This window comes from Ovis aries, chromosome 12, assembly GCF_016772045.2.
Source record: "Ovis aries strain OAR_USU_Benz2616 breed Rambouillet chromosome 12, ARS-UI_Ramb_v3.0, whole genome shotgun sequence".
Taxonomy (NCBI): domain Eukaryota; kingdom Metazoa; phylum Chordata; class Mammalia; order Artiodactyla; family Bovidae; genus Ovis; species Ovis aries.
The window spans coordinates 71218990-71235309 of record NC_056065.1 but is presented as its reverse complement, the minus strand read 5'-3'; the positions used below and the strand labels follow the sequence as shown (position 1 = coordinate 71235309).

At 47.9% G+C, this 16320-nt stretch overlaps 1 long non-coding RNA gene across 1 annotated transcript; it reads left to right on the top strand.

The window, feature by feature from the left end:
* Positions 1 to 277: 277 nt before the first annotated feature.
* LOC121816056 (uncharacterized) lies at positions 278 to 15687 on the top strand. The gene is made up of 3 exons (XR_006055513.1): positions 278 to 829; positions 6617 to 6784; positions 15182 to 15687. It is a non-coding gene; the product is annotated as an uncharacterized LOC121816056 (long non-coding RNA).
* The last annotated feature ends 633 nt before the right edge of the window (positions 15688 to 16320 follow it).

The following is a 16320-nucleotide window of genomic DNA, read 5'->3' as shown; positions in this document are numbered from 1 at the left end:
ACTGGTGTTCTTATTAAACAGGGAAATTTGGAGACAGGTACACAGGGAGAATGCCCATGTGATGCTTTAAGCAGAGAGAGGTCGTGCTTCTACAAGCCAAGTCATATCAGAGACGTCTGCAGACCACCAGAAGCCAGGAGAGAGATGGAATGGGTGCTTCTCACAGCCTGTAGAAGGAACTGGCCCCGCCCACACCTGGATCTCAGACTTCCGGCCTCCAGACCTGTGGGGTGTCAATTTCTGTTGCTTCCTCCATCCGGTGTGTGACATTTGTAAGGGCAGCCCTAGCAGACGAATACACCTCTGTTCATATGACTGCGTGGGCAGGACACCAGGCCCCACCTCTCACACCTGTTGAAAATATTTCTAGAAAGAAGGTTCAGGGAGCTGGGTGTCTCAGAACAGAGTCTTTCTTCTGGTTTCTCCTCTCAAGTTCCTATTCCAGCTTCTCACCAAGTCATGCTTGGCACTCTCCAGGGCCTGCCTGTGGTCCTCTGCATTTGGTCTTTCGTGTCTTCATCTGTTTGTCCACGGCCCACCTGTCTCTTCTTTCAAGACATCTTTCTTGCCCACATCCTGTGTGCAGTTGCTGTTCTAGCTGTTTGGCAACGGTGGGAACAAGGCTGACAGGAGTCTGCCCCCACAGTGCTTTCACACAGTCAGAGGACGGGGTGTTAGTGAAACAGTGCTGGTCAGGGTCAGTTTAGACAGTGGCCAGAGCTGCAATGACAGAAGCGGCAATTAGCTGAGAGGGCCTTGAAGTCCCATCACCGCGACCCTGACCCCCATCTGCTTCCACCAACTGAGGACAAAGACAACTCAGTTATAGGTAAGTAGCCTCGTAGAGCTCTGAAGTGTCTCGCCGACTTTGAAAAGCTCTGCATCTTGGGTACAGACAGGGCGGTGAGTTTGTGTCTGCCCCACCCTTGCACCTTGTGTTTTGGGGAGACATGCTGTCTAGCCAAGATGGCAGCGATGCCTTGCTCATGCAGTGGCTGGGTTTCCTAGGTGAAGACCATGAGCTGACAACACCGGGGGTTGGGAGAGGCTCAGGTGGTCTCTGCAGGAGGCCGGGCGTCCTAAGTGTGGTGCGGGGCAGTGCCACTTAAAGGGTTCCTCCTGGGACCACGAGTGCCACCCACTCGTGCGCCTTCAAGAAGTGCAAGTCCAGGCTCCCCGCCAGACTCACCGAATCAGGACCTCCGCGGTGGGAGCCTCAGGAGCTGCTGCTGCTGCTGGAAGGCGAGAAACACTGGTTACGGTACAGTTATGGTTGTTGGACAAATGCAGTCCATTTTGAGAACCGGCTCTCTGGTCCGTGAGGTCTGGTTCTCCTATCTTATAAGGACATAAAGTGCAAGCGTTATTTGCTCAGTTGTGTCCGACCCACGGACTGTCGCCCACCAGGCTCCTCTGTCCATGGAATTCTTCAGGCTAGACTATCGGAGTGGGTTGCCATTCTCTTATGCAGGGGATCTTGCCAACCCAGGGATTAAACTTATGCCTCCCTCATTGCTGGTAGATTCTTTACCATCTGAGCCGCCAAACAAGCCCATACTACCACAAGGGAGTACCTAACTTCCAGTACTAACTTCTAAAGTTATGCAGAGGATTTTAAATAACGCATGTAAATGCCCGGGGCCTGGCACACGTACAGTAAACACCAGCTAGCTCTTCTCTTATTATGACGCTTTTCTCCTGTCTGCTTACGGACAGCAGGGCTACCTACCCAAAGCTTTGGAGGTTGTCGAACACAGCAGCATGAGCCGAGGCGTCCTCTCTTGATCGGGCTTCCTGGCTCACTCTAGTGCTGTTTGCAGCCCAGCAGAACTGGTGAGCTAGTCAGCTCACTGCCTTGCGGCCCCAAGGGTTTATAAGCCAAGGGTTGTCAGAAATCTGGCCTCAACTTGCTTTAAGAAATATGGCCTCAGATAAGGTTACACGTGCACACCATCCTCACAAGACTGGATGGTGCAAAACCCGTGCCTTGTGCAGGGTCTAAAGAGAGAAGGCTGTGGGCACTGGGGCAGACACAGGAGGCGGGGGTGACGTCTAGGTGTGGTACCTAGGTGTGTGTGAGGGTGGTGACGTCTAGGTGTGTGCGAGAGGGAGGGCGCCTCAGGGACCCGGGAGGGTGGGAGCACAGTCTCGGTGTTTGAGTCGCCTCTTTGACTTCTTGATTCGGTCTCTTTAAGCACCTCTGTTCATGTCCCCAGGGAGTAGGAGGTTGGTTGAAGCTGCAATAAAGCTCAGTGCTTGAACCCGCTCTGCTACTGCTGGGGGCACCCACCCAGAGCAGTTAGGAAAAGCAAGGTAGATGTGTGCGCACATGGAGCTAATTCCCAGGGTGTGTGTTTCCTGAGCCCTGCCCCCAGCCCTCTGCCGGGAAATCTTAACTGGGTGACCCTGGACGGGCGCCTTCATGGCCTGAAGACTCCCAGGGTTGGCCGCAGGCTGCAACCGGGCAGAGACCGGCCAGCCTCCTCTGGCAAGGGACAGATACAGGACTCACTCACCTCATCAGAGGATGTCCTCAGCTCCAAGAATTCCCTGGGAAGTGATCCTGTCTCCAGACCAATATGTCAAGGTCACCCAGCCCCAGAGGAGCACCCACAGCCCAGTTTGGAGTCCTTGCCTGTTAGGACGAGGCCCCAGAGAAGCCAGGGTGTGGTAGCCTCACCTGCACGCACAGGTAGCACCTTCCTGCTCTGTCCCTGGGTTCCGTCTGCAGGGGGCGCGCCACCATAATCCTATCCCAACCCTTGCCCAGACAACCAGCAAGCTTCCGTCCAGCCCGCTCCTTGGAGTGCTCTCCTGGCCTTCCCCCTGGGCCTCAGGAAACGGGGAGAGAGGGCTAGCATCCCAGCAAAAGACGCGCCAGGTCAGGGACAAATCAGAGAGAAAAAAGGTCATCTATTCCTGTTGCCCTCACATCCAAGTATGTGTTTTCTCCAGTGATCTTTGTCACATTATTTGTATGTCTTTTTGTTATCTGAATTCTTGAAAATCACCTAAAACTGTTGATGAAAAGGAAATTTTCTTAGTGGTCATCCACTCCTTCTCTCGTGGCTTCCGTCGCGGTAAAGAGTCTGTCCTGCTGTGTGTGACACTGGGTCGGGAAGATCCCCTGGAGAAGGCAATGGTAACCCACCCCAGTACTCTTGCCTGGAAAATCCCATGGACAGAGGAGCCTGGGGGTCGCAGAGTCGGACACGACTGAGCGACTTCACTTTCTTCCTTTCACTCCTCCGCTTAAAGGGGGTGAGATGTGATTACAGGAAGAAAATGCTCCCCAGGGCAGGGCACGGTCCTGTCTATGACACGTGGAGGGGGCTGGGGTCTGGAGGACCTGGTGAGCTGGCCACTGCACCCATTTGGCCTCTGCCCCTCTCTCCTGCCGCCCTCTTCCCCTAGTCCCTGCCCACAGAAGAGGGTCTGATGGTCCTCTGTTCCTCCAGGAGCCCCCACAGAGGTAAGGGAAGCAGGTGAGCACCCCCCCCCCCGCCCCTCTTTCACCTCAGCTCCTTGGCACAGCCACCCTCACACCACCTCCCGCCCAGCTCTGCCATCTGGAGGCTCCCAGACCTTAGGTTGTCGCCCCTCCCCGCACACTGGTGCTTTTCTCTGTCTTCCTAAAGCCAGATCATCCTGTTGGATCTGAGAGCCCCACGCAGACCACTCGCTCCTGCTGAGAGTAAGCCCCAGGTCTGAATCTGCAGCCACGCACATCTGTGTGATGACCTGGAAGGCCTGGGGGCTTCAGGCTTTCTGTGCAGCGCTTCTGTTCCTGGCGGCGGTTAGGCGCAGTGCTGGACCCTGAGCCCGCCCATGGGTATGGGTCTGCTCTGACTGTGTGTCCTTGAGCACAGCTCCTCATCTATTGGCAGTTGTTTGTTTTTTTCTTTTTAATTTATTTACTTGGCTCCACTGGGTCTTTGTTGTGGCATGTGAACTCTTAGTCGAGGCATGTAGGGTCTAGTTCCCTGACCAGGGATCAAACTGGGTCCCCCTTTACTGGGAGCTCTGAGTCTCTTAGTCCCTGAAGCACCAGGGAAGTCCCTCCTCACCTGTTTTGTTGTTGTTATTTTAATTGTAGTAAAATACAAATAACTTAAAATTGACCATTTTCATGTGGCATTAAGTTCATTTGCATTGTTGTACAAATCACCACCACGCATCTCCAGAATCCTTTTCATCTTGCAAAACTGACCCTCTGTGAAATTCGGCCACAGGCTACAAAACGGATGAGCCTTGAAGACATTATGCTAGGTGAAGTAAGCCAGTCTCAAAAAGACATATACTGTATGATTCCATCCTTATGGGGCTTCCTTGCTGGCTCAGAGGTTAAAGTGTCTGCCTCCAATGCGGGAGACCCAGGTTCGATCCCTGGGTCGGGAAGATCCCCTGGAGAAGGAAATGGCAATCCACTCCAGTATTCTTGCCTGGAGAATCCCATGGACGGGTATGGGGGCACCTTAGAGTCAGAAAGTGGAATGGTGGGTGCCAGGGGCTGGGTGGAGGCGGAGCTGGTGTTTAATGGGTACAGAGCTTCAGTTTTGCAAAAGGCAAAGTGTTTTGCAGATGGATGAACAGCAATGTGAATATATTTAACACTACTGAACTGTACATTTTTTTTAATGGCTAAGATGATAAAGTTTATGTTGTGTGTAATTTACAATAAAGAAAAAATTTTAAACTAAAACAACAACAACAAAAACTCCCAAAACAAAGCTGGAAAGTCTGTACCCTCTTCTCATCTCTTTTTGGCTGGATTTCCTCATTTGTAAGCTGGGAATAAGCATGCTACCCCTCTGATAGCATTGCCATGAGGATTTGCTGGGTAATATATATAATGGGTTCAGGGGCTTCCCGGGTTGCTCAGTGGTAAAGAATCCACCTGCCAACGCAGGAGATGAGGGTTTGATCCCTGGGTTGGGAGGATTACCTGGAGAAGGAAATGACAACCCACTCCAACATTCTTGCCTGAAGAATCCTGTAGACAGAGGAGCCTGGCAGGCTACTGTCCATGGGGTTGCAAAGACGTGACTGAGAGACTGAGCAAGCCAGCATATGTAAAGGGTTCACACTGTGCCTGGCCATCTGAGTGCTCTAGTGTCAGTTATTATCATTATTAGTGTTTCCAGTTGAGAAGGGCAGGAAGGGGGCAGATTAGATCTGCTTTTCAGACAAAGGGGACAGGGATAACAGGATGCCATAGTGGAGGTGTGGGGGTCGAGAAGACGAGTCTATTCTGGCACTTTGGGAATCTACCCCACAAGACGGACTGAGTCCTCAAGTCTTGTTGTCCTGAACATATGGGTCCCAGCAGAACTACTGAGCCCTCCTGATTATGTAGACTCTAAACATGGGCTCCGGGAGTTGGTGATGGTCAAAGAGGCCTGGAGTGCTGCAGTCCATGGGGTCGAAAATTGTCAGACACGATTGAGCGGCTGAACTGAACTGAATCATTTTAAACTTAAGTACAGCAGGCTGAAATTTCTGGGTCTTCTTCTGCCTAGCAAAAGGGTGAGCTGAATCTGCTTTGGCACAAACCAGATAGATCGAGTGCAAGAGAATTTCTGAATTGAGGAACAGAATAAACGACCCCCAAGTCTTTCCGCAGGGCTTTCTGGGAATAGGGTGGCAAACTGTCTCAACTTCTAGTGGAGTAGGTAGATCCTCATAGCAATTTTTAAAAATGTATTCACTTTAAAAGCCTTATGAAAACATAAAATGTAATTACATGTAATAAACAAGTGTATTAACAGGAAAGAAATAAAATCCTTGGGGACTTGGTCCAGTGGTTCAGAATCTGCCTTGTGATGCAGGAGACACCAGTTCGATCCCTGGTCGGAGAACTAAGATCCCACATACCTCAGGACAACTAAGCCTTCAAGCCACAACTAGAGAGCCTGTAGCCGCAACAAAGGATACTGCATGATGCAAGAAAGATCTGATGCAGCCAACTAAATGAATAATATTTTTTAGTTTTTTAAGAGAAAAAGCTTTAAAAAATAATTTTTAAAAAATCATACCCTTGTGAATCCGAGAAGTAGAAACCCCAATTATATTGAGATCCTATCACAGTGAATCCTCGGTCCTGAGCTCCTGAACTGTCCCCCTCACCGTCCCTGCTCCATGACCCTGACTGCAGGACAGCGACTGGGCAGAGTCCCCCCATTACCCAAAAGACGCAGTTGCAGACAGGCGGCAAAGACTAATGAAGCAAAGGAAGGAGATTACTCCAAGGGGTTTTCCAGCATCTGTCGGACCAAATGTTTTCTGACATTTGTATCAACTCTCAGGGGCTCGGGCTCCAAGTCTTGTAATGACCTTATTTCCCCTAACATTCCCCCTGGGGCCAGCCCCAGCCCACAGGCAAGCACGGGGGTCTCCTAGGGAGGGGCTAGCAGTGGGGACTTCGGCCAGCTGCCTTTGCATCCAGTGTCCAAGGTGTGAGTGTGGATGGGGTGGGTTTCATGGCTGCCTAGGAGTAAGGGCTGTGGGACCCCCTCAGCGCCTCGGCCCTTCTGGCCCACCGTCCTTAGGCGAGGGACTGCAGCAGCGGTGCTGGGAGCACTGGAGACATCGGTTTTTCTTCTTTCTCATTTTACAGCTTTTTGAGGCTTACCTGACACACAACAGTGAAGTGAAAAAGTGAAGTTGCTCAGTCGTGTCCAACTCTCTGCGACCCCATGGACAGTAGCCTGCACCAAGCTCCTCCATCCGTGGGATTTTCTAGGCAAGACACAATGAAGTGCACCTATATCAAGTGTGCGTTTTGGTAAGTGTGACACATGTTCCCCATGAAACCATCACCACGAGCTAATGAATATATCCACTTTCCCCTCCAGTTTCTCCCCTCTCCTCCACACCTCCCTAAGCCCCTGCTTTAGGCAGCCACTGGTCTGCTTTTTCTCACTATAGATTCGGTTCATCTTATAAAATTTTACATGAATGGGATGGTGCATTATGTGCTTTTTTTGGTCCAGATTCTTTTCACTTGGCTTAACTATTTTGTGATTCGTCCATTGTTGCACGCATCACTGGTTCATTCCTTTCTATAGCTGTGTAGAAGTCCACTGTATAAATACCACAGTTTATCTGTCCACCTAACTGCTGATGGGTATTTGTGTACAGGTCTTAGTGTGAACACGTGCTTTCATTACTTTTGGGTAAATACCTGGGAGTGGAATAGCTGGATCACGTCTAGGTGCATGTTTGCTTAAGAACCATCTCACTATCTTCTAAAGTGGTTGTACCATTTTTACGTTCCTGCTGGCAGTAGCTGAGAATTCCAGTTGCTCTGCATTCTTGCCAGCTTTTGGCACTGAAGGTCTTTAATCATAGACATTCTAATAAGTGTGCAGTAGTAGTACCTCGCAGTTTTGATTTCCATTTCCCTAACTAATGATTTTGAGCATCTTTTTTATACGCTCATTTGCCATCTGTGTATTTTCTGTGGTAAAGCATCTATTTGAATTTTTGTCTACTTTTAACACTGGGTTGTTTGTGTTTTTATTACTGAGCTCTGAGAGTTTACAAAAATCTATAATTTAAACCTGAGTCTCTCATCCAATATATGCATGGCAATCTGTGACTCATCTTTTCATTCTCTTGATGGTATCATATGACAAGTACAAGACTTTGATTTTAAGAAGTCCAGTTTATCAGTTTTTAATGGATCATGCTTTGGTGCCATGTCTAAAACTAATCTTGCTTAACAGAAGTTCACAAAGGCTTTTTCTTAAGAGTTTTTCCAGATATTTCATAGACTTGGTTTTCCATGTATGTACCATTTTGAGTTAATTTTTATATATGCTAAAAGGTACAAATCCAAGTTTACATATTTGCATATTCATATCCAACGGTCCCAGCACCGTTTGTGGAAAAGACTGTTTTTGCTCCGCTGACTTGCCTTTGCACTTTTGCAGAATATCAGTTATATATGGTATTCTTTGGAATCTAGGATTGCCTGACAAAATACCACAAACTTGATGGCTGAAAACAACAGAAATGGATTCTCCCAATTCTAGAAAAGTCAGAAGTCTGAGACCAAGGTGTTGGCAGGCAGTACTGTCTCTGGAGGCTCTCGGCCTCTTCCAGCTCCTGACCGCTCCAGACATTCCATGGTTTGTGGCAACATAACTCCAACCTATCTTTACCTGGCCCTCTTCCCAGGTATCTCTGTCTTCCCCTCTTCTTATAAGGATGCCTGTCATTGGACTTAGGGCCTCTCCTTAATCTGGGATGATCTCATTTTAAGATCCTTAACTTAATTACATCTGCACAGACCCTTTCCCCCAATGAGGTCACAATCACAAGTCCCAGGTGGACATGGGTCTATTTGGCTACTCTAGCTTTATGATACGTTTTGAAATCAAGTAGTTTTGGCCTCCAACTTTGTTCTTTTTCAAAGTCGTTTTGGCTATTCTAGGTTCTTTGCATTTTTCACGTGAATTTTAGAGTCAGCCTGTCAATTTCTATTAAAAAAAAAAAAGGCTAGTGGGATTTGGGGGAGATTGTGTTGAATCTGTTTGGGGAGACTTGACAGCTTAACAACCTTGAGTCTTCCAAACTATAACCAAAGTATATACACTCCTTCTTTAATTTCTCTAAGCAATGTTTTGTAGTTTTCAACATACAGGTCTTTCTCATCTATTGTCATCCTTATTTCATATTTTTTGATGCTATTGAAAAGGGTATTGCTATTTTATTTCAATTCTAGTTGGTCATTGCCAGTGTGTAGAAATCCACTTTGTGAATATTCACTTAGATCTGACATCTTACTAGACTCACTTACTAGTTCAAGTCGCTGTTTCATAGAGTCAGCAAGATTTTCTTCATAGATGATATTATCTGAGCATGAGAACAGTTTTATTTCTTCCTTTCCAATATGGATTTCTTTTCCTTGCCTTATTAATTGGCTGGAACCTCAAATACATTGTTGGTAAAAGTAGTGAGTGAGTGTGGACATTCTGCTGTGCACCTGATCTTAGAGAGAAGGTATTCAGTCTTTCACTAAGTACTGATGTTAGTTGTAGTAAGGGTGACCAATTGTCCCAGATTTCGCTGGACTGAGGGATTTGCCGGGATGTACCACTTTTAGTGCTAAAACTGGTATGTGCGTGTGTGTGTGAATGCTAAGTCGCTTCAGTCGTGTCTGACTCTGCAACTCTATGGACTGTAGCCCTCTAGGCTCCTCTGTGCATGGGATTCTTAAGGCAAGAACACGGGAGTGGGTTGCCACACCCTCCTTCAGGGGATCTTCCCAACCTGGGAAGCAAATCTACATCTCCTGCATTACAGGCGTATTCTTTATGGCTGAGCCACCAGGGAAGCCCCAAACTGGGATATCCCTAGATAAACTGGGACAGTTGTTCACCTAGTTGTAGGGCCAGTTTCAACGATTTTTTTTTTCTCCTTATCATGGGTTGTATTTTCTTGTTTTCTTTGCATGCCTGGTAATTTTTTTTACTGGATGCCAGACAGAGGGAATTTTACTTTATTGGGTGCTAGATATTTTTGTATCCCTATAAATGTCCTTGAACTTCTTCCAGGTTGTGGCAGTTTTATCCTTTCAGATCTTTTAAGATTTATTAGGTGAGATGAAAGCAGTATTTAGACCAAGCCTACTTTCTACTACTGAAGCAAGATCCTTCTGAGTAATCTCCCTATAAATTATGTTTTTTTTCCAACCTGACTGGTGGGAGTAGGAAGTATTCTCAGCCCTGTGTGAGCTCTGGGCACTCTTCATCTTTTGGGGTGGTTCTTTCCCCAGCTGTGGGTAGTTGCCTCATACATATATGCTAATCAGTGCTTTGCTGAAAACTTGCAGTTTTCCAGGTTTCTCTCTGCGCAGCTCTCTCCTCTTGGGTACTCTTTTGTACGTACTATGTAGAAACTGAGGGCTTGAGTCTGCCCAGACTACCAACTCCTTCGGCTTAAACATTCTCTCAAGGCTGTACATTGGGGCATCTTTCAGGCATCGCTGACCTTTGTTGCCTGATGTCCAGTGTCTTGGAAGCCATCATTTCCTATGTCCCGCCATCAAGCTAGGAGCTCCCAGTAGGTTCTGTGCTTTCTCTTATCAGATTGGGGCTGCTTGAGCACGGAGATCTGGGCCCCCTCCTTCCTGGCTACCCTTTCTTCAAAGTATCTTCCAACAGATATTAAGTCCATCCCGTTGACTGCATGGTTATTCTCCCCCAAGTACATAGCTGCTTTCATGTGACACAGATTAGCTTCCGTCCCTCAGATTGCCCGTTCTTCCCTCAATTGTTCCCAAGGCCACACCTCCTCCAGAAAGCCTTCCTAGGTGGAGTAAGATAGACGATACAGCCCCTTGCCACACCATCTGCCCGTGAGTTAATGAATTTTTTTCCCTTGTTTACTCATGTCACAGTGACTTCTCAGAACTTCCGTCCCCAATCTTGCACAACTTCAGGGGGTGCCCTACACTTGCACCCAGTAGTTGCAAACTGAGGATGGGTTTGCAAGTAAACACTCTATGGGCTTCCTCATTTCTCATCTCCAATCACACCATTGTTCTGCTTGGAATGCTCTTGGAATGTACATTGTCTTGTTGAAATTCCACTGAAGTCATAACTAAATGCAGCCTCAATGAAACTATGCCGGTTTCCTCAAAGGGTGGTAGCGACTTCCTTTTTTTGTAGAGTTTTTTTTTTTTAATTGGAGTATAATTGCTTTACAATATTGTGCTAGTTTCTGTTGTACACAACATGAACCCCCTATATGTAAACATACATCCCCTCCCTCCGTTTTTCATTTGGTTGGTCTATTTTAAATTGGAGAATAATTGCTTTACATTGTTTTCTTAGTTTCTGCTGTACAATGATGTGAATCAGCCGTAAGTATACATATATCCCCTCGCCTTTGAGCCTCCCTCCCCCATCCCAGCCCTCTGGGTCATCGCAGAGCACTGGGCTGGGCTCCTGGTGCTGCTCGGCAGCTCCCCACTGGCTGGCTATTTCACGCATGGCAGTGTATATACGTCAGTGCTACTCTCTCAGTTCAGGCCCCACTCTCCTGCCCTCTGTGTCCACAGGTCCTTTCTCTCATCTGCATCTCTAGTCCAACCCTGCAAATATGTTCACCAGTAGCATTTTTCTAGATTCCACATATATGAGTGGTAGTGACTTCTCGGCTATGTCTCACCAGAGTCTGCCCTTGAACACGGCTGGTTGTGTCCAGGGCTTTCTCCCTGATTGGAGTGTGCCTTTCGTGAAGACAGGGGCCATGAAATACTCATTTCAGTATTTCTGGCTTTTAACACAGGGCCTGGCCCAGCAGAAGCTCAGTGATTGTTTGAGGAGTAAATGACCAGATGAACCAAGGTCCAGTGGAAGCTGCAAAGAGCAGACATCCTCAGCTCTTCTGGGGAAGCCTCGGGTGTAGCAAACCAGAGTCCTTCAGGGACTCAAGACAGACTGAGCAGAGGGGTGGTTGCGGATATTAGGACACATGTGTCAGCTCTGGGCAAAGCCAGGGGAGTGGCAAGACTCAGTTCAACGTACAACCCACTGTGTTAACGTCGTCACATTGCTGGACACTAAAACCTGGCAGAGGAACACTCAGTGTGTTTGAGAAAGAGGATGCCCACCAAGCACACCTGCACACACTGGGGTGTGCACAGGGACCACTTAAGCAAGCAGGAGTTACCACGTGCGGTCACACCCACATGGAGATGTGTGGATGTGCACTTGGATGGCCAGGCGTGTAGAGATGCACACGAGACTTCCATGAAGATGCACACACACACAAGCTTGGCAGGTTTTGAGAGCCCACAAAACACAGCGAGTGTGATCACAGTTGTTAAACAGCAGAGAAGTGAGAGTCTGGGGCAGATGCTTGGGCTATCTCCTGATAACCAAAGCCGAAGGATGCTCAGAGGTGTTGAATTCCTCCCCGCCTTCCTGTCCTCTTATCCAGAAAGGAGGCTGGGACTTTAGCAAGACCTTTTCAGCTTTGCCCTGGGAACCACAGGGTCTGATGCTCAACAGCTAGAAACAGCAAGTGTGTGTGTGTGTGTGTGTGTGTGTGTGTGTGTGTGCGCGTGTGTTCTCCATCTGTCCAGGAGCTCCCAAGGGCAGGCAGCATGCCCTCCATGGTGAGGCTGAGCCTTTCTTGAGGGAAGACCCTCCCTCACCTGGGCCCCTCCTGAGGGAGCAGACATTGCCTTCTTCTCCTCACCTTCCCAGGTGCCCAGGGCCCCGAGGGAGTGCTTCTAAGCTGGGCTTCTCAGTGACCTGCTGCACGCTCTCCCCTACAGATCTTGGGAAATTCTGGCTGCTGAGGCCCCAGGGAGCCACCAGGCTTCGGGGTTCAATCACTGCAGGTTCAGAGCTCAGAGGACTGGGCAGTGATGCTGTCCAATCCCGGCTGCTGGGTGCCCAGGGCCAGTCCGCTCAGGTTTCCAGGCAGACCGGGATGGCTAGGGAGTTGTTGAGAACCTGAGGTTTCCTCAATAATTTACATCTCTGCTTCTCCCTGGATGGGATCGCATGGCCCCGGACAAAATTGGTGAACACTTAGCTGGGGGAACTTGATCTCCTAGGTCGGGTGACAACAAGGGGAACAATGTGAGGACTGCCTTGAATGCTGGCCAGCGCTCCGGGAGATCTGGACCCAGTGGGAAGTGGGTGACCCGATAGGGCTGCTTCAGCTCAGCGGTGCCCCGTCTCTGGTGGGGGATGGAGGGTGACTGGGGAAGAGAAAGCTGAACTCTCTGTGGCCTTAGGAACAAGATGGAGGCTCTGTTTTGCCCAACCTCACTGGCCTGTGGGCTGCTGAATGAGGTCACTCTGGCATGGATGCCCCATTTCCACTGCCTCTGCTGCTGAGTTGACTAAACTGGAGTGATCACACCAGTTCTCTGTTCTCCAGCTGGGCTCGGGGCTCACGCCCTCTCCATGTGGCATGTCTTGGTTGTTCTGAATCTTCACCACTCTCTCTCCACTGGCCCCTTTCCCTCAATATATAAACACATTTGGACGTTGGGATTTTTTTTAATGTTTGTTTATTATTTTTGGCTGCACCAGGTATTAGTTGCCACACATGGGATCTTCAATTTTCACTGTGGCATGTGGGACCTAGTTCCCTGACCAGGGATCAAACCTGGGCCCCCTGCATTGGGAGTGCAGAGTCCCAGCTACAGGACCACCAGGGAAGGACTTTGGAATCTTAAAATAAGTCCCCCTTGATCCCTCTAGTCACCAGCCCACTTCTCTCCTTCCCTTCTTGGAGAGACTGAGGGCACCCCACCCTCTTCACTGCCCACTGCCTGAAGTCCACCGGTCTCCACCTGCTACACTGACACAGAGACCCCCTTCTATGATCTGTAGACCCACAACTCTCCTGGGCACCTGAATGCTCCACAGATGGACTTTGAACTTGTTATTCATTCATCAGAGGTTTATAAAGCACTTTCTTTTTGCCAGACATTGAGCTGTAAGGTGAATACAATGAGGATCAAGGAGCTTATGATTTGATGGTAAACAGAGATGTAAGCCAACTCTTATGGATTTGATTAGGAAGGGATGCAGTTGAAATCTGCCCAGAATGGTATTCACGAGAACCCAGGGAAGTGTACCAAACAGGGAAGGGAGGAGCAACTGGTCACAGTAGGCTTTCTGGAAGAACTGGGTTGGAACTGAGTTTTAAAGGATGTGTAGGAAGTGGGTAGAAGAAACTGGAATTTTGGTTGCAGGACTCTTTCAATTTTAAGTGACAGGATTAACTTAAAGCACACCAGAACTTAAGTTATATAACCAGGAAGACTGACTGGGGGAAAAGCCTTCACATCTGCTGCTCTCACACTCACCTCTGTTGTCTCTCCCGCCGTGTTAGACCCATTCTCTCCTAACCAGTGAGCTTCCTCTGTGTTTCAGTGGGCAAAAGGAGCATGGCCACATCAAGTTCCAGGCTTATGTCACTTCAGTGTGTTGGCTGTTTAAGAAAGAGAAAACTATCCCAGCACCATATATAAAATCCCAGAGAAGGACTCACATTGGTCCAGATTGGGTCACGTGCTGATCCTGGACCAGTCATTGAGGGTTGGGATACTATGCTTAAAGAGGCTTGGATCTCCTGCCCATCCCTGGGGTTGGAGAGAGCAGGATACTGTGATATTCCATCAGGATCGCGTGGAATGAAACAGAGAAAAGCCAAAGGAGAGGATACTGAAAACACAAAAACAACAGATACCCCAATAGAGAACTTTCTAAACAGAGAGAATCACATGTTCAAAACTGTACAACAACCATGGAATGTGTCTGGGGAATTACTAGTAGTTTCAAATAGCTGGATCTGTGGATGAACTTGGTTGAGTGGCAAGAAATAAACCTGGAGAAGAAGAAAAAAAAAATGGAGAGCCACATGTGCTGAACAAGAGTTTAAATATTTTCTTAAAAGCTATGGCAAATTTTTAGAAAATACTCTATCAGATATTTATATGGTCGAATTCTTATATTTGGGGGAAAAATCCTTTTGACCATAAACCTGTTCTTTTCTTCCCAGTTTAAGTTAGTGGCATTCTTATCTTGCCAGTTCCATGAGCTGAAATCGGTGGCAGGGGTGAAAGGGACAGGGTTACCACCCTCAGCCAAGTCCTCCTTGGACCCCCTCCCCATTGGCCATTCCTTTCCATTCTATGGCACTGTCTTAGTTCAGGCTTCAGGCCTAGGTCTGTTCTTGCAAGGACACCTATGATGGACCCTGCAAACTTAGACCGAGGCATCCATTCTTCCTGGGAGGTTTCTGTGCTGCAGCCCAGGCTGGCTTAGACTGGGTTCTCCCTGCTTCCACCCATAGTACACACTCTCCTCACAGCAGCCATCTCTGCATTGTTAACTGTACCATCTGGCTCTAACCATATGCTCTGTGTACACAGGCTCTGTGGATGCCTCGGGTGTATGACCTGGTTTTTCATTTCTCATCTCAGCTGCACTGATGCTGTCCAATACTCTGTAGACACTAGGTAAATATTTGTTGATTAATGAAAAGACAAATGAATAAATGAACCTCACCTCCTGACACTAAGGCAAATTTAAATGCACCCATAACTGAAAAAAAGAGTTATAAAGCCTTAGTGAGGCTTTGAAACAAAGGTGTTTTCCTCATCAGCTTCCAAAGCTCATGTTCTTTTTCTCTATCCTTCCAGGTCCTCTTTTCAATTTCCCTCTGCCTAAGGAAGTGTGGACAGGGAATGTTACCTGCCATTTCAGTAAACAAGGAATGTTGCCCATCATCTCAATTCTACAAAGATCAAGGCATTAGCCACTGCAACCATTCACCCACGATGCACCCTGAGGGGAATTCAGGATGAAGAGAAACAGGACACGTTCTGTGCTTTGGATGCTGACCCTGGATAGTTAAGATACATATCTAAGGAATAATTTCAAGTGATCCCAGTTTCTTGCATCTTCCATACATAGAAAAAGCACTAAGATCACTACCTTGATGTGTCTGTTCTTTGTCATTAGCAATAATCTTTAGATCTAAATTTAGATCATTCTATTTTGTTCAACTATATGTCCAGCAAAAAACACCTTCAATATATGCTGGTGCCTCCCTTACCAATTCAGAGCAGTTCCTCAGAGCTATCTGAGAGACTAGTTTTCCAGGCTATAGTCCTTAGTGGGTCCCCAAATAAAACTTAACTCACAACTTCTAGGCTGCGCATTTTTCTTCAGCTGACAGAATTTTCTATCTTGTCTAGCCATGCAAACTGAAGTCTGTAGTGTGTGTGTGTGTGTGTGTGTGTGTGTGTAGAGGAAATGCTTTGTAACAAATTCCCCCAACATTAGTGGCTTAAAATATTACACACACCTTATTCTCAGAGTGTCTGTGTATCAGGAGGCTGGGCTCAGCGGATCTGAGCCCTCTGTTTTGGGAAATCTCACCCAGCTGTAACCGGGTTTCAACTGGGACCTGATCTACTTCCAAGCTCCTTGACATAGTAGTGGCAGGGTTCAGTCCCTTGCTGGCTGTTGGCTGGAGGCCACCCTGGATTCCTTGCCATGTGGGCTTATCCACAATGCCAGCTTCTTTCATCAAAGTCAGCAAAAGACAGACTCAGCAAGATTATCTTTTGTAACCTAATTGCAGAAGTGGCACTCCATAACTTTTGCTGTGTTCTGTTGGTCAGAAGCAAGTTACTAGGCTTGTCTCCTGGTCAAGTGACAGTTGTGAGCACCAGGGGATGCAGTCACTGGGGACCATCTTAGAAGTCTGCCTGTCACAGAGTGTAGCCATTAAAATCATGAGGCTATTTGAATATCACTTTTGCTCTTTCCTACT